This window comes from Pogona vitticeps, chromosome 1 (genome assembly GCF_051106095.1).
Source record: "Pogona vitticeps strain Pit_001003342236 chromosome 1, PviZW2.1, whole genome shotgun sequence".
Classification (NCBI taxonomy): domain Eukaryota; kingdom Metazoa; phylum Chordata; class Lepidosauria; order Squamata; family Agamidae; genus Pogona; species Pogona vitticeps.
Window position 1 is genome coordinate 160,618,205 of NC_135783.1, and position 26,729 is coordinate 160,644,933.

Below are 26,729 nucleotides of genomic sequence, written 5' to 3' on the forward strand. Positions count from 1 at the left end.
GTGGGAAGCTAACGGCGTTCCGTGTCTAGTTGTGCTGGCCAAGTGACCACGGAAGATTGTCTTCGGACAAACGTTAGCACTATGGGTTGGAAACGGAGATGAGCACCGCCCACTAGAGTCGGACATGAGTGGAAAAATTGTCAAGGGGAACCTTTACCTTTACATCAACTTATACTGCATGTTATATCCATGGAATTATTAACCCTAGAGAGGGGCTTTTTGCAGTTTGCTTCTAAGACTGACAGTTTTGAAGGTGGGAAGATATATAAGAGTTCTAGAGAGCCAACCATTTTGTATTTTATGATGTAATAATTTTGATACAAGCTCTTGAACTCATATGGATTATTAATATGTATATGATTAAACAGTTTTTTTAAAGGGCAACAAGGACCTGTTCATACTGTTTATACAGAGAAAGCATAGCCTGCTTTGTGACTGAACCAAACAAACCATTGATCCTTTATCACAAGGTGTGCATTAAAAAAGAAGGAAATAAATGGCAAGAAGTTGACAGTTACCTAACTTATGCTAAGGAGGGGGATCCACCCACTCCCTCATGATTCTCACATTACCCATGTGCACAGATGCAAGCATTCCCTCCATTGTCAAAATGAAGCCAGGATAGTTACCTTTTCCCTTCTCCCACAAAGCATGTGGCAGCTATAACTTGTGTAGGCAATTATGTGTGTAGCTATTTCTGGAATAAATGGCTTTAGGATGTCTTGTTGTGAAATACTTAGGAATGCCATCGATAATAGAGAAAGTGTGGCTCATCATCTGATCCATGATTAGCAAAAGGCTTTAAATTTATGTCAGGTCATTGCATCTCCACCCCACGATCTTGTGACTACAGTAGAGTGCTTCAGGCCCCAACACACACACACACACACACACACACACACACACACACACACACACACACACACACACACACACACACACACACACACACACACACACACACACACACACACACACACACACACACACACACACACACACACACACACACACACACACACACACACACACACTGCACAGTTAATGAACCAAGGCATTTTTAAGTAGAGCCTTGTGGCTTCTGCAAACACTCCTTATTGCTGTTTCATTGTAAGCTGATTAGGAACAAACAATTTTCTTCTGCAGAAGGAGATTTCCTAAAAGATCTACATACTGTATATCTTTTCTATCTGAATCGTAGCACTCTTCCCTATGTAGCCTTGCTAACCTTGGCTGTGTCCTTTTGCTAGTGAGAGCAGCCTCTTAGAAGGACATCACTCCCACAGGTGGCAAAGTTCCCCCAACTCCTTTTGTGCCTACCAAATATTTGATCCAGAGGGTGGGGACCTTCTGAAATTGGGGGGGGGGGGTTCCAGAGGGAATTTCCCTTCCTTTTCAGTCAGCAGTAATGGAAGGAGCCCTTTTGTTAACAGAAGAGCCAATCAGAATCCACATCCTTATCTTTGCCTATCCATTAGGGGCATGAGTTAGATAATATTTTACAATCAAACCTGGACAAAATCCAAAATAATCCAAGATAGCTATTTGTCATAATCTGAAAGTCTTTAGTTTTTTTTCCCACATGGAAGGGTGGATAGATTAATTGCAATGCATGCAATCTGTGAGTATGACCAACTATTCCATATAAAGCTAGATATCTGCATTTTATCATTGGCTCATGTTCCACGTTATGTGAACTGTCCTGTGTAGTGTCCTCTCTAAGTCACATGGTACAGTATATAAACTTTATAAATATCTTCATAAAGCAAAGAAAGGTTTTGTAGAATTATCTAAATGGTTCTTATAAGTCCTCCTCACATGGAAAAGGAAGCAAAACCATCTTCCTTTTCCTTCAATCTGAGCCCTGACAAAGCACAGGCACAACAGCTAGGAAGATCCGGGAAGTGCTTACTGTATTTCGTCATCAAAATGTTATTTAATACACATATACTCCACTCCACTCCAGATGAGATTACATTCAGTTCCTAGCTTGCCTTCCCTCATGGTGGAAGTTTGCAGGGTCAGCTCTGCTTAAGTTCCATACCAGAATTCCATTTAGAGACTTCAGACCATTCAGTGCTTGAGCCTTGAATAGAATGAATGTTCTGCTTAATAGCCAATGCATCAAGTTATTATGTGTGCAGTCCTGTACCATGTTTCTTGGGAGTAAGATTCTTACTCCTAACGCAGGAAGACAGCGCCATTTGTCCTCCACTTCCTGTATTTGAATTTAGTTCAATATTATTTATTCAGGATTATCACTCTCCTTCAGAATATGGACAAAATGGTTTCGATAAAGCTAATGAAGCGTAATGTTAACTTTTCCTAACATTTTCTCTAACATGATGACATTGATTCTCATGCTACCTTTGAAACAAACAGATACAGACACAATCACAGTATTGCTCTGTGAGAAGGGAAGAGTGCTCCTATTTGATTTATTTTTAAACTGAAAATATTATATCTCAATTGAATTTTGTGAAGCAAAAACTCATTGTTTTAAAACGCGGACCAAAGAGAGAAAGATGTGTAGATATTTGTCATGTTCTTGTTTAAAAAAAGGTCAAAGATGAAACTAAGGTTAACCTAGACATCCTGTTAAATATGTAGTATGTAGGGAAGCTGTCCTTTTTTTTTAACCTGCCCACATATGTATGCATGGGTAGGGAAGCTTTAAATCTTCTCCACCGGGCAGCCCGTGCCCGCATCCCATCCCACCTCCATCCAGCCTCCATGCAGAGGCTAAAACATTAATTGGCAGAAAGTACCACAGAGACAAATGGCTTGTTTCTTTTTTGTTACACCCTCCATGTGGGGAGGATTTGAGAGAAAAGGCTTAGGGGGTTGTAGGATCCTCAAGCTTCTGTAAACTGGGTTGCTACTATATCTAGAACAGGATTCTTGTCCTTGGAGCAGACCCTACTGAGCAGACCCAGTCGGACACCCACTGTACTCTTCACATATTTGTCTGCACACATAGGACATGGAGCTCCTATCTTCCACCCTGCTGCTATCCTTAATGTGTGACTTGTCAACCCTGCTACTCTGTTGTGACAATATGAGTGAATACCAAGTTATTGTGCTTTTGTGGGGCCACTTCTACCTCACTCTTTTTTCAAAATTAACCTTTAAGTAATGCTAACACAATTTTACTTTATTTTTGAGTTGGTGCCAAGCAGCCAATGAAGATGTTTACATAATAGCTGATGATGGAAAATAAAGAGATGTTTAATGGACAAAAAGTGTTTTTGCTTTTATGAAATATTACCGTAAGTTCAAAAAAGCAGGAATGATAATTGGGAGAAAAAACATGATAAAGATGACTAAAACTGTAGGAGGTGGGAAATATTTAAGCTCTACAATATACACTACATTATATGCTACACCACCAACACGTTAACTCTGCATCTAGCATTCATCTTAAAAAGTTCACATAGCATACAGTTATAATAATCTCTATCCTTACTATCCTAATCAACATTCATACAGTTTTATTTACTGTAAATACCAATCTAAGTTTCTCAACCAGTATCCAAAGCTGTCTACATCATAGAATCACAGAATGATGGACTTGGAAGGGGCCTGTAAGCCCACTGAGTCCAACCCCCTGCTCAGTACAGGAATCGAAATCAAAGTATATCTGACAGATGGTTGTCTAACTTCTCTTGAACACCTGCAGTGCTGGAACACTCACCATCTCCAAAGATAATTGGTTCTAACAGTTAGGAAGTTTTTCCTGATATTCAACCAAAGTCTGGCTTCCTGTCACTTGAGCCCATTTATTACACATCTTGCATTCTAGGATGATCGATAACAGATCCTGAACAATCTGAACAAGTGTTATTGTTTAAAACCATAGGTTGTCACAGCATATCAACAGCAACACAAAACTGCACTGACACAACAGATCTATACATAAATATAAGGGGACATAGCCTCCATTCTTTCGTAAGACTTTTGATGCTTGGTGCATATTTTCTTTGCTGCCAACACAGATTTTGCTACCTGATAGAAAGTAGTTACATCCCTACCCACAAGCAGTGTACAAAGTTGAGCCAAGGAAGGTGTGTGTGTGTGTTGACTTATGGGGTGCTCATATAGAGGGCAACTTAATAAATAAATGAAACCATCTTCAACCACTTCTGATCCACAGAGTCTTTGATGAAATGGAACATTACCTTATCTCCCCTCCAAAATGGCTGATGGCATACACTGAAAACACAAATCTGTGAATGCTTTTCTTAAAAGGGCTGAGGTTGGATTAATAAAATAATTCTCCAAACCAAATGATGTTTTGTACAAGTGGAACGAATGAGAATAGGACACCTAGAGTGAAGACAGATTTTTTTTCTTTAACCAGATGCTTGGCTCTATTAGAGGCAAAAGTGGGCAAGGACTCAGTGTCTATCCCATAGTTCTGTAAAATGGGTCTAATTGAATTTACCGAGGACTCTTGAGAAGGACTATGGAGTTGTTCTGTGTAACACTTCTTTGGGAGGCAAGAGTATCTCATACAGACCGATTTAAGCCAGTACATGACCAATGCAATGTGAGTAGCTCATACAGACTGATTTAAGTCAGTACATGACCAGTGCATTTTATAGATCCTCCTCTGTATGACTACCTTTCAATTTTTTGAAAAATGCTATCATATCCCCTCTCAGTCTTCTTTTCTCAAGGCTAAAGATGTCCATTTTTCCCTCAGTCCCCTGATCATCCTTCTTGCCCTCTTCTGAACTTGTTCCAGTTTGTTGGCAACCTTTTTAAAGTGTGGAGTCCAAAACTGGATAGAGTACTCTTACTGAGGCCTAACCAATGCCAAATAGAAAGATACTAGTACCTCATGAGATCTGGAGACAACACTTCTGTTAAAGCAGCCTAAAATAGCATTTGCCTTTTTTGCAGCTGCATCACACAGTTGGTTCATATTCAGCTTGTGATCTGCAACAATTCCAAAATCTTTCTCAGCTGTAGTATTACTGAGCCAAATATCCTCCATCTTGTAGCTGTGTGTTTGTCCCCACCATTTATCCTTGTTAAACTTTATTCTATTGTTTTCAACTCAGTGCACAAGGCTATCACAATCTTTTTGAGTTTTCTTTTTGTGTTCTAGGCCAGTGGTCCCCAACCTTGGGCCTCCAGATGTTCTTGGACTTCCACTCCCAGAAATCCTGGCCAGCAGAGGTGGTGGTGAAGGCTTCTGGGAGTTGTAGTTCAAGAACATCTGGAGGCCCAAGGTTGGGGACCACTGTTCTAGGCAATCAGCTTTTCCACTCAGTTTTGTCTCATCTGCAGATATGATAAGCTACATCCCATCATCCAAGTCATTAATAAAGATGTTGAAGAGCACCAAGCCCAAGACTTGTGGTACCTCACTTGTTACCTCCTCCCAGTTTGAGAAGAATGGATAAGCACTTCCTGAGTACATTTCTGTGGCCAGCTGTGTATCCACTTGACATTTGTTCTATCCAGCCAACACCTTGTTAGCTTGCTAATCAGAATATCATGGGGCACTTTGTCAAAAGCTTTGCTGAAATCAAGATATATTGTGTTTACAGCACTCCTGCTATCTTCCAGGGAAGTCACCCAATCAAAGAATGAGTTCAAATTAGTCTAGTAATCTTTGTTCTTGACAAATCCATGTTGGCTTCTAGTTATTACTGCATTGTTCTCAAGGTGCTTGCAGAGTGACTGCTTTAGAATTTGCTCCAGAGTTTTCCCTGAGATTGATGTCAGTCTGACTGGTCTGTAGTTCTCAGGTTCCTCCTTTTTGCACATAGGAACAACGTTAGTCCTCCTCCAGTCTGGCATTTGATCCATTCTCCACGATTTCAAGAAAATAATGGATAGTGGTTCTGAGAGTTCTTCTGCCAGTTTCGTCAATATCCTTGGATGCAGTTCATCCAGCGTTAGAGTTCTGAAGTCATTCAAAGTAGTAAGTTATTCCTTGACTATTTGTTTATCAGTCTGAAACTGCAATCCTGTCCCTTCCATTTGTACTTCACCTGGAGGGTTGTAGACTGTCTTTTGAGAAAGGGCTGAGGTAAAGTAGGAATTAATCACTGCTGCCTTTTCTTTGTTGACCATACTTTTCCCATCCCCACCAGTAGCTGAGCCACTTTTTCTTTTTTCTGTCTTTTGCTACAAACATACTCGAAGAATGCTCTCTCTTTTTTGCTGCTTTTAGGGTTTCTCAGTAACTTCAGCTCATTGTGGGCTTTTGCCTTCCAAATGCCATCCTTGCAAATCTTTGCTACTTGTATGTACATTTCCTTTGTGGCCTAGCCTTCCTTCCACTTCCTATATGTATTATTTTTTGTTTTCAGGTACGCTCTGAGCTTTTTGTGAAACCACATTGGGTTTCCCCCCCTCCGTCTTGCATCTTTTTTTTATTGTTGGAATTGTTTTGATTTTTTTAAAAGTTCCTTTTTAAGAAACTCTCACCTGCCTTGGACACCTTTAGGATCTCCTTCTGTGGGACCTTTCCTATCATTGTTCTCAGTTTATTAAAACTGACTTTCCTAAAATCCAGCATATCCATGGGGCTACACTCTGCTTTTGTTTCCTTTGAAATCAAGAACTCAAGTAGAATATGGTCACTTTCCCCAAGAGTTCCCTTTACTGCTGCTTCTTCCTCCAAATCCTCTTTATTGTTTAGAATCAAGACCAGGATAACTAATCCTCTAGTTTCTTCCTCCACTTTTTGTAAGAGAAAATTATCAGCCACACAAGCCAGAAATTTCCTGGAAGGGCCATATATGGCAGGATTTGCCTCCCAATAGATATGAGGGTAAATGCAGTCTCCCATTATTACCACATTGTGCCTCTTTGTAATTCTTGCAATTTGTATTTTAAAGGTTTCCCCGCATCTTCTCCTTGATTGGCTGGTTGGAAGTAGACTCCAGCTACCTCATTCCTTTGGTTTTTAACTCAATTATATTAATCCACATGATTTTGATGGGGCAACTCCCTCTCTCTCTTTTTCATTTCCAAGCTTCTATATCCTAAATAAACACTCACCCACTTATGTATATCCTCTATCCCTTCCCTTGGGACAACAAAAATTAAAATAAGTTTCTCTAGAAGCATTTTTCTTCCCCTCCCGACAGCCATAACAGTATTGCCCAGCACTCATTCAGCACTTCTCTGTGACTCAGTCCATTTATTATAGGAAGCAAATGGGCCATTTTATATCCATTATTTTTTTTAAAGGTGATGATTAAAATAATCATAGGAAGGCTTGGATGTGTGCTTCCTTGCATGTAAAAAGGCTTCCTAACACTCAACATATTGAACATAGCAGCTAATTTAACCTGGAAGGAAGTGCCCTTGCAGTCCATTGTTGTTAATGGAAGCAATTGGACAGAGAATAAAGATGATTAGGCATGCCAGGATCCTCATGGAAGAGAAGTAAGTCAAGGCTGGCCTGTGCTGTACTCAGCAGGTCTCTAAAGAAACAGCTTCTGCCTCGGTACTTATCCTGCTCCCAGATGGTTCTTACCTCCTAAAGCAAGGCAAGTAAATAAAGCAAAACAAGTACTGTAAATATTGACTGAAATCCAGTGGTAAGTCGCAAGTATAGAAGGTGCATTGAAGGGAATGTGTATGTTCCATTAATTCAATGGGCCTACTCTTGTGAGAGATGCTACTATATTTCAGCCACTGTGGCATATATCATGCAGCAACATAAACTTGTAGTTTATAAACTAGTATGGATGTATGGAATTATTTATAATCTAGTTTCAAATTCCCACTCAGCTATGAAGCTCGACACATGATCATACTCTCTTAGCCTGATCTATCTCACAGTCTGACCTAAAGTGAGGAGAGCAATGCATGCAGCCTAAAAGCAACAAATAATAGCATTAAAATTTCAAATAGCATTTAATCAATTTAAAAATATTTATATGGGGATTTTAATGAGTGTAAAAGATTAGCTTTGTTTTGTTACTGGATTTCTCCTTATTCTTAAAATAATCATTTGTTTTGTTTTCTGCTTGTTAGAGTGGAACTGGTTTCATCACAAAATTTCACCAGTGCTCATTTATTCCCAGGTGTTTTCATTTTTTTCCCATTTCAATATGAAATGCAGCTTTTACTTTTCTGTCTACAATTTCTGTTTTTCTATCCAGTTGAGGTGCACTTTATGGGGTTTCTCCCTAGGATCACATTAGCCTAATACCAGAGACATGAGGAAAAGGCTTTTTGTTTTATAGACCAATAAAAATACATTACCTAATTCCTAGCTAAATGATTAGAAAAAGGTACCTCACTTCTCACAGTGGAAGAGCAAACTGACGGGCATCAAGATGAATGAACATGACCCTCCTGTATGTTGTTCCCAAACCAAATATATGGGAATTAAATATTCTAAGTAGAAATAAATCCTCCCCACACCCTAGAGGAGATGCCAGTGCTGAAAGTAAGTTAGCCCCAGTATATGTAAAACACTGCTTTTATTTATTTATTTATTTATTTATTTATTTATTTATTTATTTATTTATTTATTTATTTATTTATTTATTCATTCATTCATTCATTCATTCATTCATTCATTCATTCATTCATTCATTCAGTATACTGCCCATCTGGCAGTGAGGGCCACTCTGGGCAGTTTATAACAATAACAAAACCGTAAGGTAACAAAATAATACAACATTAGAGTTAAAGTGCAAATTAAAATCAGAAATAAAGTGAAGGACAAAGTGAAAAACACAATAGATACAATTAATATAATCAACTGCATAAAATATGGCAACATATAGTGTGTTATCAGAGATACTATTGCATCGGTAGTTGTTTACTCTGGGAAAACCTGTCCAAACATCCAGGGCTTTAATAATTTTTTTAAGTTGTCTAGTGAGGGAGTCAGGTGAACTTCAAGTGGGAGGGTATTCCACAATTGTAGATGTTACCTTCCCCCACCCCAAAGTAATAAATCCCAAACAATTCAAGGCAGAATAAATTATGGAAATCTTACCTGTGGTCTGTATTGCAGATGCTAAGCAAGAACGTCTGGAACTCATGATGAAAGGGAAAAGAAAGATCGGACAAAGGAAATGTAGAAAATAGAGGTGTTACATGTAAATTGAAAGAAATTAGAAACAGTGCTTTAAATTTACATGTTTAAGTGTTCTTTCTAAACACTAAAAGCACCAATGGTGCAAAAGGACAAGGAACCCCGGCTTTACTTCTAGTTGTCAGTGGTGGAAAGTTGCTGAGTGGAGAGGCCTAGTGGACCGAGGGATACAGTCCAATAATAGAATGCGTTCCAGTTAACCATTTACTCAATTGTTCTCAGTACCCATACTTAGCTCTGTTTTGCAGGTGAAAGGAGAAAAAGGTTAAGTGAAATCCCTAAGGCTACACAGAGAAGCAGAGGGCAGATAGGGGATTTGAAGGCAGGAGTTCTTATGCTCCAGGGCTGTGACGCTCTCTCTCTCCAGGCAATGCACGTCTCACTCTGGGGAAGAACATCATACAGAAGCCATAGAAACTGGTTGAACAACAGGGCTTCAGCAGTTGCTCTCTGGCTGCCTACGCTGAGGAATGTGGGCGAGCACCTTGGGGCCACTGAAGCTGAACTTAGAAAGAAAGGTAAGCAGGGCTGAGATACTACTTCTGCAGATCCCCAATCAAAGACAAAGGTTTGCTGTCCTATTCACACATAAAAAAGGAGGAAAAAGGAGGAGGAAACGCCTCATTGCTTTTTATCCTTCTGCTTTAAATAATAATGACAAAATGAGAAAAGATATGCAGTCAGAGGTTGAAGAAGAGGAGAATAATAAAGTGATTAGAAAACCACAGATAGTGATGTGAATGCTGGTGGCGGCACATGGGCTGTGGAGGGGGGGGCTAGAACTCTTTATCTTCACTGTTTTTCTTTTTGATGGACCATAGGAATATTCTTAATATTGGATTGATACAACTGAGGAGCCCATCATTGTTTTCGATACAAAGGTAGAGGCAAGGGAAAGAACAGCAGTCATAACCTTGGCCAGGGAATGGAACAAGGTGAGGGGATTATTACATGTGCTTTACACATAAACTATCAACCACTTCCTCAGTTCTATGGAAAAATAGATCTACACCCCTTCATTAATTCAATCTTTTGGAATCTGGAATCAGTAATGATTTCACACCACCAGAGACAGGTTCTCCTGTGAGTAAGGAAACCCACGGCAAGCTGCACCCCACAGGTATATCTGAAAATTGCCTTTTTTGGAATACACCTTGTCTGTATGGAAGTGTAACAGCTGCAGATGCTGAAGTGCTGAAAGCTCTGTCAGCCCTGTCAGATCACCAAATGAAAGATACTGGGAAGGATTGCTTTTTGCATATACATCCTGTGTCTGAAAAAAAAGAGGAAATGGTTCTTTCCTCGCAGGTGCTTCCTGCCGAGACCATCTGCTGGTGCCTATACGCTGAGAGTGGCACGCTGCACTTAAGGTGACCTGAAATTCTGTGTAGAGGACACTCTGGCTATTCCCAGCAGGCAGTCTGCCTCAAACCCATGCCGCTAGATGACCTCAGGGAGGCTCTGGTGGATGGGAATGAGGAGACAAGAGACAGATGAACAGCACCTGGAAGGAGGGGCAAAGTTTGGGACACTTTGACAGGATATGGAACTTCAAGGAGGAGGAGGAGGAGAAGGAGGACTCATTGTCCTCAACAGATTTGGAGGGGGAGGACTTGCCAGAGACCTTGGAGGAGCCTCTTCCCATCTTCTTCGCTCTTGACAAGGACTAGTTGCTGCAGAACCCATGGAGAGTTGATCAGATCCACTTTCCCACGGCCGAAGCATTTGGGGGGAGCCGACCAGACATTGCCAGATTGGGAGGCCCATAAAAATGGCACAGGCCCTGAGCCGTTGGCCCCTCCCCAACCCAGAAGCAGCCCTGGCGGAGGAAGCACCAATATGAGCGCCTGCAGCAGATCCTCCAGAGGCAAGACATACTGTTGGGACTTGCATTAGTCTGGCACTACAGGCCCTCCCTAAAGGGCATTAGCTGGCTGGGGTCAATGTTGCAAAGTAGACCCCAGCCCTAGACTGGAGATGCTGGGGTCCCATTGAATAGAACTTGGGCCCGGTTGGAGACGGAAGGCAGTGAAGGATTAAGGGGAAGGAGTGTCAGGACAGGTAGAGCCAGATGCCCAACCAACCTTTGTACTTTGTCCCCCTACCCTAATAAAGACCAGTTTGAGCAACAACAAGACTCTGTAGAGCTATCTGAGTCTGCCGCATTCTTGGCATCAGTCACAGATTCACATAGGAAAAAAAAATGTGTAGTGGGAATATCCACGAATGATCCTGTGCTGGGACAACTTGGAATCTTTTCTAGCCCTGAATTTTAATCTGTCTCCTTCCACTTTAATCCATGACGTTTGAGCTGAACTCAGCTAAAATGCAATGGATAATCCTCCTTACCCCAAACCTATTACTTTGTAAACCTTTCATTGTCAGAACAACACAAAGCAACAGCAACAGCAAGCAACAGCAACACACAAACACACACACACACACACACAGAGAAACTTTTAAAAATAGCTTTCCTCCAGTAGGAAAATAAAACACTGTCTTCTATCAAAGCACCGGAGCCTGGCCTTGTCTCCCCTCTGACAGGCAGCTACTCTCCAGGGTTTCAGGCAAGAGCTTTTCCCAGGCCTCCCTGGAGATGCCAGGGATTGACCCGTGGTGTGAGCCCTACCATTGTGCTCTGACCTTCTCACATTAATGTGTTCTTACATTAACCAGCTTTGGTTAATGTATTCAATGTTAAACTGCCCTGCCTTTCCCTCTGCCTCCTTATGAAACGGGCAGGAAATTACCGCACAAGGAATAAAATGGAAGTGAATGATCTATGACTCTGTACCTTTGATACTCATTACAACGTGAACTATTCCTTGCCCTGCTTCCTTATTTGCTTCTGACTCTCAAAGGCCAGTGAGGGTTTGCTTACAATTGGCATTGAATAATCTGGTTTGGACATTAATACAAACACTGCAGGACATTCACTAGGGGGGAAATGCATTCTTCAGGCACATTGCACCTGCTTTGAAATTTCAGTTTTGTGAGAATCCTGCAATATTCACATGACAATATCAATTAGTTTGCAAATCTCCCTTCAAGCCCGCCCCCCCAAAAGAACACTAATACTAGTGAGAGGCCTGCATTTTGTTTGAAAAAGCAAACACATGCAAAGTAAGTACAGTATAATCAACATTCTTCATGAACCCTCACATATCAATTTGCCTTGGGGAGCCACGTAGACATTATTGTCCTCTTTGTGTTGGGATGAAATACTGCCAAAGGTCATGTAGGACATGGGGCAGGACAGGGCTAGAATAGACTTGATTCTTCTGATTTTATGTCTTCTGCCTTTATGGGAACATTGCAGTCTATCCCTGAGATGGAGCTACTACAAGGAGCAGTGGCTTGAGCATGTCCATTATGCCAGGTCATTCACAAATTAGGAGGAACAAGCAACCTTTCTCTAGGATTACAGTGGCGTAGTTTCTGAAGCATTCAGCAGTTCAAAACAGAACACTGAAAAATGTAGGCAGAATATATCCCAGGCAGTTCCTGAAGGATTATGAGCAACAACCCCTACTTTTAAGCAGGGAACAGGGAGATACTGGTAGGCCACCTCATGAGCTGCGAAGACAGTCTTCCTTGAGACAGAACACCGTAGGGACTGGTCAAGTATCCCTGAGTACTTTATATCCGGAAAACCCTGAGAGGGAGAGAGGTATTTAAAATTTTTATACCCTGCCTTTCTTCTAAAAAAGACCCAAGGTGTCTGAACAGTATTAAAAATAAACAGGATTAGAACTGAAAATCAATAAATTATTACAACATTTAAAAAGAATTAAATAGATATAATATTAAAACTGGTAGGCAAAAATAGTTCTAAAACAGTTCTAAAAACAAATTAAAAGCAGCAAAAGCAGCCAACTGCTAAGGGAAAGCCTGCTTGTTTGTGGACAGCAAAGATAGGGCTAACCTAGCTCCTGTGGGAAGGAGTTCCATATTTTAGGAGCAGTGACACAAGAGTCCCTCCCTTCCAACACACCCTTCTTAGAAGGCTAAGCAGTCACTTTTGTTATCATTATTAGGGCAGACACTGACTGAGGATAAGCTGTGAATGCATGGGCAATCAGGACAAGGAGATTCTCATTCAGTATCGTTTCAGGATAGTGCACCAAATTACAGTGACTGTGAAAATCCTTTAGAGGTGTATATGCCAATATGCTATTCAGGGTATTTGTAATGTAAATAGTGCTTGTGGATTTCTGCTGGATCCCATGGTTGCACAAGTCATCACACAAAGAGCCATGCAGGCCTCCGAGCCTTCTCGTGCAACCCCACTGCCGAATATTAGGGAAATTCCTTGTCCCAACATGTTTACGCTATTTCCCCTCTTCAGGTAGGGCCTGTGGAAGAGCCAGAGGGACTCAAGAACCATAGGAGACCACAGGTCAGGGGCCTCTGTGAGCAGGGCCGGTGCCAGGCTTTTTTGTGCCCTAGGCAAGACTTGTGCCTCCCCCAACCAATTTTCAAAAACAAGACAAATTGTAGGAAAATCAATACACGAGTTGAAATTGTGAAAATTTTATTTTAAAAAATTGAGAGAACAAGTAATAGAACAGTCTTCAATTTTCTTTCTCAAATACAAAACAGTTTTAGCACAAAAATCATTTTGAATAATCCTATAAACGGTAATGTCTCTTAAACGTTTCTATTTTTGTCACATCAAAATCTCATTTTGTGTGACTTTTCTTTTGCAAATTTTGTCACTGATTCCTTCAGGTCAATCGCTGATGCTTCAGCATGTTTGATTGATATACAGTGGTGTCTCGCTCAACGATTGCCCCGCATTACGACAAATCTGCTTCACGACAATGTTTTTGTGATCGCTTTTGCGATTGCAAAACGATGGTCTAAGTGTTTTTTCGCTTTGCGATGATAGGTTCCCTGTTTCGGGAACCGATTCTTTGCAAAACAATGTTTTTTTAACAGCTGGTCAGCGGTTTCAAAATGGCCGCTGGGTAATTAAAATGGCTCCCCACTGTGTTTAAGGATGGATTTCTCGCTATACAAGCACCGAAGATGGCTGCCGTATGGAGGATCTTCGCTGGATGGTGAGTTTTTAGCCCATTGGAATGCATTGAATGGTTTTCAATGCGTTTCAATGGGCTTTTTATTTTCGCTTTATGATGTTTTCGCTTAATAGTGATTTTCCTGGAACGGATTATCGCCGTTAAGCAAGGCACCACTTGTAGTTGCCAAACCAACTAGTCTACTTTGCAGCATTGTTGGGTGTAAATATATTTTTATAACCTTGAGCTTTGAGAAACTGTGTTCACCACTAGCCACTGATACTGGAAGTGTGAGAAGGATCCTTAGAGCAATAGAAACATTAGACACAATATCCATGCATTTTTGTTGCATTATGAAGAGAAGTACTCCTTGTGGTGGCATAGACTTTGGAAGTCTTTGAGCTCTTGGTATAAGTTCACAGCACAGATCTTCAGCATCAATGTCTTTGTTTCCATTGTGCAGCAATGATTTTTCCATATTCTTGCAGGCCTTAAGTACATCTTCAGTACATTTTTTGTTGATCTTGTATATGTCATACAGGAAACCAAACAAGGAATTATATTGTTGTACCTGTTGGAATCTCTGTTCAATAGTTTGTATGGCCATGTCTAAGACAGCATAATAGAAACTTATTTTGAATATCTGGATCTTTTGGTGCCTCCTCTTGGGCTTCATACTCAAACTGCTTTTTTGTTCTCCTTTTTCTAACTTGTTCTGTCTCAAAATTTGGTAGTATTTCTAACTCCTTTGTAATCTCAGTAGCATCCATCAAAATTTGTTGAAAACCCACATCATACCTAGAGCCCACATGATAATTCTTAGTTACTTGCAATTGGCTTGTAGCTGAATTTAAATCATTTGCCGTATTTTGTAACAGCTTGCTTGTAATATTAATTTCAAAAAAGAATATTGTACCATGTAACAAGGGATACCGCAAATCTGAACTTACAAATTGCATCAGCAAGGGCCTTAGCTTTAATTTGAGAAGTGTTTCCAGATAAATTCTTTAGGCTTGTGTCATCAAAGATCTCTATTCAAGTGTCATATATATTACCAAGATGATACAGTATCTCAGGGGTTTTAAAGCATCAATCCGGCTCTCCCATCTCGTTTGACTCGGTGGCTTAACAGTTATGCCTGATACATGGCTAGTTAGAATTTGCCAATCCAAATTGATGCAGAGAAATAATTATAGATCTATTGAATCAAACTGAAGAAACTTGTTGCTTCCAGACAACATTTAGTGGCATCATTGACTACCAAGTTTAAAGAGTGTGCATTGCAGGGCACAAAACGGCACATGGATTTATCTCTAGGACTCTCTTTTGTACACCATTTTCTTTGCCTTTCATGTTACTCTCGTTACCATAATCTTGACCAAGCAGATCCTCAGTAATCTCATTTGCTCAAGCTGTCCAAGAAGAGTTTCCATCATAAAGACACCTGTAGTGTCCTTTAGTGGAACAAATCCCCCCAAAATGTTCTTTTATCATGACCTCAGGTTTGGACATCTCAGTATCTAATGGATTTATCACATTGACAAAACATACAATTGTTGTCATTTGTTCAGTTTGACTAACATCAGGTGTGCAATCCAGAATAACTGAATAGTATTTGAGTGACTTTATATCTGCTAAAATTTTCTGCTTTATAGCACCAGTTAGAAGTTGTATAAGTTCATTTTGAATATCTTTTCCTAAGTAGTGAACCATTGTTTTTTCATTTTTAACTCTGTGCAAATGTTCATTCATGATAGGATCAAAAAGGGCTAAATATTCTACAAATTTCAAAAAAATTCCGTTGTTAGCACTATACAACTTTTCAGTAGTACCATGGAATGCCAAGTTTTGCATGCCAAGAAGTCTGACCAAAGCAATCAAGTTTTCCAAGATTTGTTGCCAATATTGTCATTCTTGCCTGATTTTCTGCTGATTAATATCAACTGTTTTTCTTTTATATAAGCGCAATTCAAGTTCTCTCCAGGTCTGATAGTTTTCTAAATGGAGAAGATTTCTCTCATGTGAAGACAGAATTGCTCCAATGTTCTTCCAGTCTCTTGAACCTTGTCCTTGTAGCACTGATGCACTATTTACTTTGTTGAACAGCTTACAACACAAACAAAAAACCAGATCTTTTGAGGTGGAATATATCACCCATTGAGGGCACACCTCTTCACCATTTGCTAGTCTCCTCTTGTAGTGTATAGGAGAAAATCTTCTTGTTTTTGAGTCTTTTGGAAAGTCATGTGAAAGTCATGCTTTGGTCCATATTGTACTATAAGCTGTCGCAAATTATCACTGCAATAGTGAGGCCAGTTAGCAGGATCAGTGTAATCCAAGCTGGGCACAACATTATCCTCTTTTGCGGTCATTGCAGTACTCTCACTTTCCTTGAAATCTTCTTTTTCTTCTGTATGTTTTACTGAAAGGCCTCCAAATTGTGAAAGTTCATTCCTAGAGTTTATATCGCTTGTAGAAGGAGCACCGTGTACAGCTTCCTCAGTGGTAGTTTCAACAAGGGTATGGTCACGTTCTTGTTCTTTGACTACTTTCTGTGTACAAAGGTATTTCTGGAAGAACCCCTCTTGTTTTGCTTGCTCCTTCGCTCTTTTTGCCTTTTGTTTGCAGAACTGAATTCCAGATGGTCATTTTTTTTAATCAGCCATAGGTCTCCCTAGGATTACGACAATATTTTATATGTTTAACATCAGTCCAGGGATAAGCCAGAATTGTAGTTAGCAATACCCACTTAGTCCAAGCCACGCAAGACCAGGAGAAAGCTGGGTTTAGGGTAGGGAGCACTCAATTTCTGAGCAATGTACAGATTTCAGAGTAGTGGCCCACTTGGATTATATTCTATAAGTGAGTACAAGCACATTTTCAGGCAATTCAGAATAGTGACTCCATGGCTCCAAAGAAGATTGCTTAAAAACTCTAACTTAAAAACACAATCAAGAGGCAGCAACAAAAACCATCCCAAAGAAAAGGAAATGCAACAGAGCAAAGTGGTTGTACAACGAGGCCTTACAAATTGCAGAGAAGAGAAGGGAAACAAAATGCAAGGGAGATAGGGAAAGTTACAGAAAACTGAATGCAGATTTCCAAAGAATAGCAAGGAGAAACAAGAGGGCCTTCTTAAATGAACAATGCAAAGAAATAGAGGAAAATACTGTAATAGAAAAGAAAAAACCAGAGATCTATTCAGGAAAATCAGAGATATTAAAGGAACATTTTGTGCAAAGATGGACATGATAAAGGACAAAAATAGGAGGCACCTAACAGAAGCAGAAGACATCAAGAAGAGGTGGCAAGAATACACAGAGGAATTATATCAGAAAGATTTGGATATCCCGGACAGCCCAGACAATGTAGTTGCTGACCTTGAGCCAGACATCCTGGAGAGTGAAATCAAGTGGGCCTTAGAAAGCCTGGCTAACAACAAGGCCAGTGGAGGTGATGGCATTCCAGCTGAACTATTTAAAATCTTGAAAGTTGATGCTGTTAAGGTGCTACATTCAATATGCCAGCAAGTTTGGAAAACCCAACAGTGGCCAGAGGATTGGAAAAGATCAGTCTACATCCCAATCCCAAAGAAAGGCAGTGCCAAAGAATGCTCCAACTACCGTACAATTGCACTCATTTCCCATGCTAGCAAGGTTATGCTCAAAATCCTCCAAGGTAGGCTTCAGCAGTATGTGGACCGAGAACTCCCAGAAGTACAAGCTGGATTCCGAAGAGGCAGAGGAACTAGAGACCAAATTGCTAACCTGCGCTGGATTATGGAGAAAGCCAGAGAGTTCCAGAAGAATATCTACCTCTGCTTCATTGACTATGCAAAAGCCTTTGACTGTGTCGACCACAGCAAACTATGGCAAGTTCTTAAAGAAATGGAAGTGCCTGACCACCTTATCTATCTCCTGAGAAACCTATATGTGGGACAGGAAGCAACAGTTAGAACTGGATATGGAACAACTGATTGGTTCAAAATTGGGAAAGGAGTACGACAAGGCTGTATATTGTCTCCCTGCTTATTTAACTAATATGCAGAATACATCATGCGGAAGGCTGGACTGGAGGAATCCCAAGCCGGAATTAAGATTGCCAGAAGAAATATCAACAACCTCTGATATGCAGATGATACCACTCTGATGGCAGAAAGTGAGGAGGAATTAAAGAACCTTGTAATGAGGGTGAAAGAGGACAGTGCAAAAAACGGTCTGAAACTCAACATTAAAAAAAACTAAGATCATGGCCACTGGTCCCATCACCTCCTGGGAAATAGAAGGGGAAGATATGGAGGCAGTGTCAGATTTTATCTTCCTGGGCTCCATGATCACTGCAGATGGAGACAGCAGCCACAAAATTAAAAGACGCCTGCTTCTTGGGAGGAAAGCGATGACAAACCTCAATAGCATCTTAAAAAGCAGAGACATCACCTTGCCAACAAAAGTCAGAATAGTAAAAGCTATGGTTTTTCCTGTAGTGATGTACAGAAGTGAGAGCTGGACAATAAAGAAAGCTGACCGCCAAAGAATTGATGCTTTTGAATTGTGGTGCTGGAAGAGACTCTTGAGAGTCCCCTGGACTGCAAGGAGATCAAACCTATCCATTCTGAAGGAAATCAACCCTGAGTGCTCACTGGAAGGACAGATCCTGAAGCTGAGGCTCCAATACTTTGGCCATCTCATGAGAAGAGAAGACTCCCTGGAAAAGACCCTGATATTGGGAAAGTGTGAAGGCAGGAGGAGAAGGGGATGACAGAGGACGAGATCATTGGACAGTGTCATTGAAGTACCGAAAATGATTTTGACCAAACTCCAGGAGGCAGTGGAAGACAGGAGGGCCTGGTGTGCTATGGTCCATGGGGTCACGCAGAGTTGGACATGACTAAATGACTAAACAACAACAACAAAGCTCTCTCACACAGTTCTCCTTCTATCTTTTTCTACATGTTCTAACTCCTCCCTTCTTTTTGACACTTCATGGCTGTTAACCAATTAGTCTCAAGGGGTTGTAATACCTTCCTCCACCCTCAATTCCCATGAAGATCCTGGTGTGTTATCTCTTCTCCAATTAGCTAAGAATGTTGAGTCTTTTCACGGGCCTCATGCTGTACCAGTCTTCAGAAAAACACCCCTAACCACTTGAAAAACACATTCCAAAGTCTTTCAAATCATCTTCACACAGAACCTGTCTGACTCCATTTTACATTTTTCTGACTACATATCCCACACTGCTTCAACTCCATCACATTTGCTTACTTTCATTGATGCCAGGGGTGATATATGCAAATGAGTTATGCTAATGAGAGTACCAGCAGCCCCTTTTCTATGAAATGATCTTTGGGTTGCAGTATATAGAAAAATTTTATAAGACATTATAAATAACTATATTCAATAGCACTGTTGTGGTATTTATCTTAAAATTTTAAAATAGAAATTTTCGGTTGCATTTTTTTCAAGAAACTAGTCTGTACAAAACAGTCAGTTTTGCACTCCTCTGAGGTCAGTTCTGCGCCCCTTAGGTCAGTTCTGCGCTCCTCTGAGATCAGTTTTGTGCCCCTCTCAGGTCTGTGCTCTAGACGGTTGCCTCGTTCGCCGAAATAGTAGCTCCAGCCCCGTCTGTGAGTTAGAAAATGCGACATGTTCCTGAAATAGAACCATTTTTCTTGAAAAGATGACCCCTTAGAACTTGTTCCACAAGAATAGCAACTAAACACTTGTTATACTGTACAAGATAGTTAGCTGTAATTGGGAATTGCTATTTCAATCAGCAGGGCAGTTTAAGATTGGGAAATTTAGTATACTGTTATTAGCAGAAGGGCCACTTTTGCAAGAATGATTTAAGTGGAAGTTGTTTTTTTTAAAAGGAACCACTGCAGGTAATTAACATAATAGAAAAGGGTCTGCCTTTTTCAAGCCATTTGTCAAACTAAGTCTTGGTTCAAGAGGAATATCTCTGTTGAGCTTTTTTTTTAAAAAAAATCATAGTAGAAGATTGCAGAAAGTCTGAACCAATTTGTGTTGAATCCCTTCAGCCTCAGATGGGTGTAGTTTGTCTGAAACAGGAGGCATTGGGAAAGAATCTGTGCTCAGTGTGCTGCCGAACTTGCCTTGTATCTTTTGAGTTTATAGTAAGACTCTAAACTAGATTCAGTTCACCTTTTTGACCAGCTGAAAAAACAAGAGAGCACAGCAAGAAGTATTTAGGGACAAGGCTTATGTAAAAATAAAAGGCAACACAGATATGGAAAATATGATAAGAAAAAAAGCAGCAGTTTCTGATTTCCCCAGATAATTTCCATCAACCCAAGCTGTCATAATACACATACAGAAAAATCTCTTTGAAACATTTTCAGAACTGAAATCTTCAAGAGGAAACCAGACTGTTGTGCTAAATGAACAAGAACATCCTATTTGAGCTATTTTAATTCCATTAATATGATGTAATTATCCATTTAAGATTGCAAGATGCCCTGCATCTCGAGGGCTGTCATAAGGCAGAACACCCAGGCTTCATTTGTAAAATAAAGCAGACCAGCAATAGCCAGTTTCAAGGAAAAGCTGTGCCTGTCCATGAATACTCATGTGGGGGCGGGGGGGGGGAGGGGAATGCTCACAGCCAGCCACCTCCTTCACTTCCCATTAATGAAACTCACCAAGCACTACATATTTTATTTTATTTTTCTTTACAATATTCGTGCCTCACCTTTTTCTTCAAGAGGACCCAAGGTGGCTTACAGTATTAAAATAAATAGTATCAAAAGCTCAAAACCCCAATATATTATACTGTAAAAGTATTTTAAAAAGATTAAACAGATGTTAATTTTTGTCTCAACCCTTTGGAACCTCTGTTATGGGGTCTTACAGGAATCAATAATCTCCCCAACATTTTTAAATACCTACATGAAGCCGCTCGGAGATGGTGTTTGGAGTTTGGGAGTTTGCTGTCACCAATACACTGATGACACGTAGCTCTATCTCTTCTTTGCTTCATCATCAGAGGATGCTGTTAGGATCCTTGAGTACTGCCTGGCATTGATAATGGACTGGACAAAGGCCAACGAATCGAAGCTAAATCCAGGTAAGATGGAGATCTTGCTGCTAACAGGGTCATCAGAGCACTTAGAGGAAAATTTACCTGCCCTGGAAGGAATCACAAACACCCTAAAAGATTTGACCTGAAGCTTAAGGGTACTCCTGGACCCAGCACTCTCTATGGAGGCTCAAATATCAGCCATGGCCAGGAGTGCCTTTTTATCAACTTCGGTTGATTGCCCAGTTGCACCCCTGCCTAGATAAGAAATACTTAATAACACTGTTTCATGCATTGGTAGTCCCCAAAAAATAAGCTACCACAATGCTCTCTACATAGGGCTGCCCTTGAAAAGGGTATGGAAATTTCAGCAGTCTAAAATGTGGCAACCAGACCAATTTCTGGGACTAGTAAATCCAATCACATTTCCCCCAGTCTTTGCCCACCTATACTGGCTTTCTGTTTGTTACAGTGCTCAAGTCAAAGTGTTGGTTCAGGACTTTTCAAGGTGCCCTTAATGGTTTAGGACCTTGAGACTTATCGAAAGTTTCAGCCAGAAAACAGCTGCCCATTTTACATGCTGCTCTAATCCACGTTGTTTAATCCACACTGAAGGAGGCCAAAAACATGTCAATAAGGAACCATGCCTTCTCGGTGGTGGCCCCTATTTTGTGGAACAAGCTTCCAACTGAGACTCCATCTCTCCTGATATTTAGAAAATTAGTAAAAACAGAAGTCTATAAAGCAATTTTTAAGAACATATCCCGCAATGTTGTTGTTAATACTAATTTTTGAATTTAGATTTTCTTTTTACTATTATTTTTGAGTTGGTGTATTGCCATATTGGTTGTGTGATGCTGCTTGTGTGTTGGAATTTTTATGTCTTATTCTGTTAACCCAGAGTAGTGGGTGTTCATTAATGGGGTGGTATACAAACCCAACTAACTAACTAACTAACTAACTAACTAACTAACTAACTAACTAACTAACTAACTAACTAACTAACTAACTAACTAACTAACGGATATTGCAGTCCATTGTCAAGAACTAGAAGAACAGAAAACCCTCTTTGCATAACTCTCTAGCCTGATCACATGATCTGCTGAGAGGAATGGCTGTATTCTGATAGAGGAAGTGAAAGTAGTAGTGGGAAGAGATCCCAGTGAGGAACTGAAACTGAGAAAGACAGACAAAGAACTAGCCTAGAACAAAACGCAGAGGTTTTTAGATGGCTTCAAGTGTTTTTCTCCCAGCAAAGCATATCTCTCAGCAATCATTGCAACAACACCCAGCAATGTAGGTCCAAACTACTCTCCTCCTCCTCCTCCTTCATATAGTGCAAGTGAAAAGGCAGGAGAAGGGCGTGATGATTACAGGGGACATTTGCAGAATTATGGCCCCAAATAAGATTTGAGGTAGGAGTACCCTATATTGTGTGGTAGGTTTCTAAGTAAATTTACTAAAAAGTAAACCTTGATAAAGGAATGTTCAGCCGTGTCAGCTCCTACCTGCAATCTGAAGTGATACTGCTGAGACACAGATTATTTTGCCTCACTGAGAACTAGTCTAGAATCTTTTTCTGCTTTAATCGCTATGTATAATTTATTTGACAGGGACGTGGTGGTGCTACAGGTTAAACTGCAAACGCCTCTGGGCTGCAAGGCTGAAAGATAAGCAGTTGGAATCCATGTGACAGATTGATCTCCCATTGCATGTCCCAGCTCCTGCCAACCTAGCAGTTCAAAAGTGTGTAAAAATGCGAGTAGATAAATAGGGACCACCTTGGTGGGAAGGTAACAGTGTTCCGTGTCTAGTCACACTGGCTACGTGACCACGGAAACTGTTTTGGACAAATGCTGGCTCTATGGCTTGGAAATGGGGATGAGCACTGCCCTCTAGAGTCGGACACGACTGGATAATTGTCAAGGGGAACCTTTACCTTTATCATTCATTCATTCATTCATTCATTCATTCATTCAATAGCCCTCTCTCATTAGTAACTACTCTGGGCGCTTGCAACACGTATAATGCAGAACAAAAATAAAGATAAAAACATTGAAAAAAACAGTAAGTCTAAAAAGAGATTGCACAGAATAATCATATAAATCCAGTGCAGATGGATGAAAGTGGAGGGAGGAAAAAAAAGATGGCAGAAACCACTCTAGAACAGCCGAAGCATGTGCAGGGGCTGTGGAATACTAATGTATTGTCCTTTTCAGGAAAACAGGAGAAATTGAAATTGGGGTGAGGGGTGGAGGTGACTCTTTGGCTGGGTTTGGGCTCTGGAATTCCCTTACACCTATTTCATTGAGTCTTTCCCCTCACATTCCTCATAGCTTTTTCCTTCCCCATTTTCCCTTCCCATGCGGTCACTTTTGAATACATCTCCTTGCAAAATATTCCCCTCTAAAGGCAGACTGTTCTCTTCTGTCAACCCAGTGTCTGATATATTTACTTCATTTACCTATCTGTTGGTGGTCCAGTTAAACAAAGGCAATTGAATTGCAATGCAGTTGTTAAAGGGAAATTTTGAATCTCTGAAGATTCTTGATATATCTTTGCTTGCCAGCCATTGTCAAAATCATATACTACAGTCAAACTCCTTCAGTGGTGTTTTCCTCACCTCATGTTGGTGCTTCTGGAGTGGAAGGATCAGCTGACAGTTTGCCTAGTAGACTGTTCTCCTTTCAACCACCTATGACACTGTTCATCATCAAGTATTACCGCAAAACTTCTACAGCCTAACCAAGGATCCCTTATATAGCAATCCTTTTGCAAAATCACAGGCTTTTTTTGTTAACTGTCGATGCTTCAAAGCCCACCCAATGCTTCAAAGTGGCGGGGGCCCACTTCAGAGGCAGCAGCCTGGCTTCCTTGCCCCACCTCCTCTGGGCAATATCAGGGGAGGTGGGGCTTTGAAGCACTGAACAGTTGTTTGGCTGATAAATGAACTGGTACGAACCCCCAAATCTGAAGGTTTGTGCCCATCTCTGCAGCTGACATATGGAGAGAGGTAACAGTTAATTGTGAAGGACTCAAAACATCTACATCAAATGCACATCCACTCTTTGGCTACTGTCCCATCCTTCCCGGATTCTTTCCCCTTTCCAAAAAAGGAAATGATTTTTCAGAGCATCTGAACATCCTGAAGGGACAGCAGAGAATACCAGGACTACAATGTGGAAAGAAACGACAACCCACCACTTAAAATGCATGGAATCCCAGGAGAATCTAGCCCCCAGTCGTACAGGACTTGAAAGTCACCTAATAGGTGACAGAGTAGAGTTGGCAGAACAAACGTGAACCAAAGAAAATGGGGCCTCTGGACGGACACAATACTTTGCAAGTGTGGAAAAGATCAGGCAACTTCACACTCAACATGTACCATGAAAGGCTTGATGTCAGCTACTGAAAATGCTCTTGATCTTGCCCATTACTGAGCAAAATTTATCTATGTATTGTGTTGTACTGCTCCTTACACAAACAGAGCATGCCCTTGCTTGTAATGGCATGGGATTTATAATTTAGGAAGCCTATTCTACTCCCAGCTTCAGGCTGGAATGGACAGAAGAGAGCATTGTGAGCAAATTGCAATTCTACTCAGTGTTTTGGCGTCCACTTTAGAGACAAGGGGACAACCTCATCAGCCAAGACATGGAAAACAAGCACAATGAAAACACTAGAAGGAGAAGAGAGATATGCTGGAATCAGATAATAAACATTTCCTTTTGGGTGTTTTATCATCGTTCTATGCTTAGGTTATTTTATCTTTCACAGTTTGCCAAAGAAAAGTCTTCTAGCAAACAGCAGAGTACTATTACGTAACCTGATGAGATGACAGATTGGCCTTTGGGCCAAGAGAGGAGCAGCACAGACAATTAGTGATGAAAGAAGTCAGACATGTTAGAAGGGAGATCTGTTTTTAAAAAAGCAGCCTGCAAGATAGCATTCTGCATTATGTCACCTTTTTTTTGGTGGATCAGCATAGTACAAAACTTACTGAGCCCTGTTCCCAAATATGTGGGCATGAAGAACTTCTCATGCAGAAGGTGATGGATGCACTTTGACTGGCTTTCTCAGTATATCTGAGGAACTGAAGTCTATTTCTTGGATGCCATCTGTACTAAGGTTAACAGATACAGAACAAAGAAGCCCTTTTAAAGCAGGCATATGAGCCCCACTGCCAAGCCCTCTCTAAGCCGTTCTCCAGTATCTCAGTCCTTTCTTGGTAGGAATCATATGACTTTTTTGCCCCAGGCTCCTCCCAGCTATGGGAGACAGACCATTCTCCCTCTCTCTAGTCACTGAATGCTGCTCTTCTGCTCCCCCTTTCCTGTTGCTTGCAGTTAGTTTTCAGGTAAGTACTGTATTGGGAACCTTTGACCTCCAGATATTTTGGCTCCAAGAAGCACCAATCAGAGTGGTCTGCAGTAAGGGATTCTGGGAGCTGTAGTCCCAAACATTCAAGCAAGTACCCTTAAACCTTTTTAAGGGCCTATCTTGGCTGCTCTGCCAGCTGGAGTGCATCTCTGCACATCAACTTTCCAGCCTAACCTTTGGCTCTGGCCATCCAGAAACAGAAAGTATAAAAAATGAATATGCTGTTGCTTTTGTTTCTGCTTTTGCTAAAACAAGACAAACACAACTACCTCTTTGAAATCTTGCTATCTGATGCACAGTAATTCTGCTTCAGAGGCTTCATCAGCAGAGGCTTCATCATCAGGTGTGTATGCTAAAGGAAAGGTACCACTTGCAGATCCCTGTCTCATAGCCCAGCCCCCTGCATTGAATGCCACATTCACTTCTGATTTGGAGACTGAAGAGCTCCCGTAGGATGTCTCCAGTCTGGAGGAATAGGCAATAAAAGGCAAATGATGACCAGTGTAAGGAAGTGAAAACTGTTGTACATGGGCAAGGGGTGGCCTAAAGTTACATTTGCAGTGAATAGTTTCAATAGGCTCTGATTAACTGGGGAAGAGATGTCAGTGTTATAATAAGTAATTCAATGACAGTGTCAACTCTAGACCTTGGGAACATTACCTTTTATGGACAACAACTCACAGAATCCCCATGTGAGCATTTGGAATATATAACAGTTATTATCATGTGGCTCTATAGAAAATATTTGAATGCCACCACGCTGTTTTAATATTCCGACATCAAAAAGATTGTTGCAAAAAAGGCATAGAAGAGGAACATCAAAATGTTCAGTGCCTGCATGGCTGTCCTTATACAGCAAGGCAAAAGAACTGGATCTTATAACGAGGCAGAGTCTGTATGATAGAGGTTCAATGTAGCATAATGGATAGAGTGTCAGACCAGGGCTCAAGAGATCTGGGTTGAAATCTCTGCTTAGATAGGGAAGTTCACAGCATGGACATGACAATGGTAAAACCACACCTTGAACATCTCACATATCTTGAAAACCCTATTAAGGTTTCGGTAAATCAAGAGCAACCTGGCAGCACATCTCTCTCTCCCCCTATGTCACACACAAACATGCACACAAACACACACAATTCTTATGTTTTCGGAGGGAGGATATGGGGAAAAAATCTATGATTTAGATGCACAGATTTTGAAAAACGCAGAAA

General features: G+C 40.8%; 2 long non-coding RNA genes across 2 annotated transcripts in view; one reads left to right on the forward strand and one right to left on the reverse strand.

Moving 5' to 3' along the window:
- LOC140708395 (uncharacterized) overlaps positions 1-9,396 on the reverse strand; it is a 27,765-nt gene extending 18,369 nt beyond the window's left edge. The window contains exon 1 of the long non-coding RNA XR_012088554.2: positions 8,981-9,396. This is a non-coding gene — a long non-coding RNA (uncharacterized LOC140708395). The remainder of the gene's footprint in view (positions 1-8,980) is intronic.
- Positions 9,397-9,460: 64 nt separating this feature from the next.
- LOC140708391 (uncharacterized) lies at positions 9,461-21,526 on the forward strand. Its single transcript, XR_013537451.1, has 2 exons — positions 9,461-9,597; positions 21,103-21,526. It is a non-coding gene; the product is annotated as an uncharacterized LOC140708391 (long non-coding RNA).
- The last annotated feature ends 5,203 nt before the right edge of the window (positions 21,527-26,729 follow it).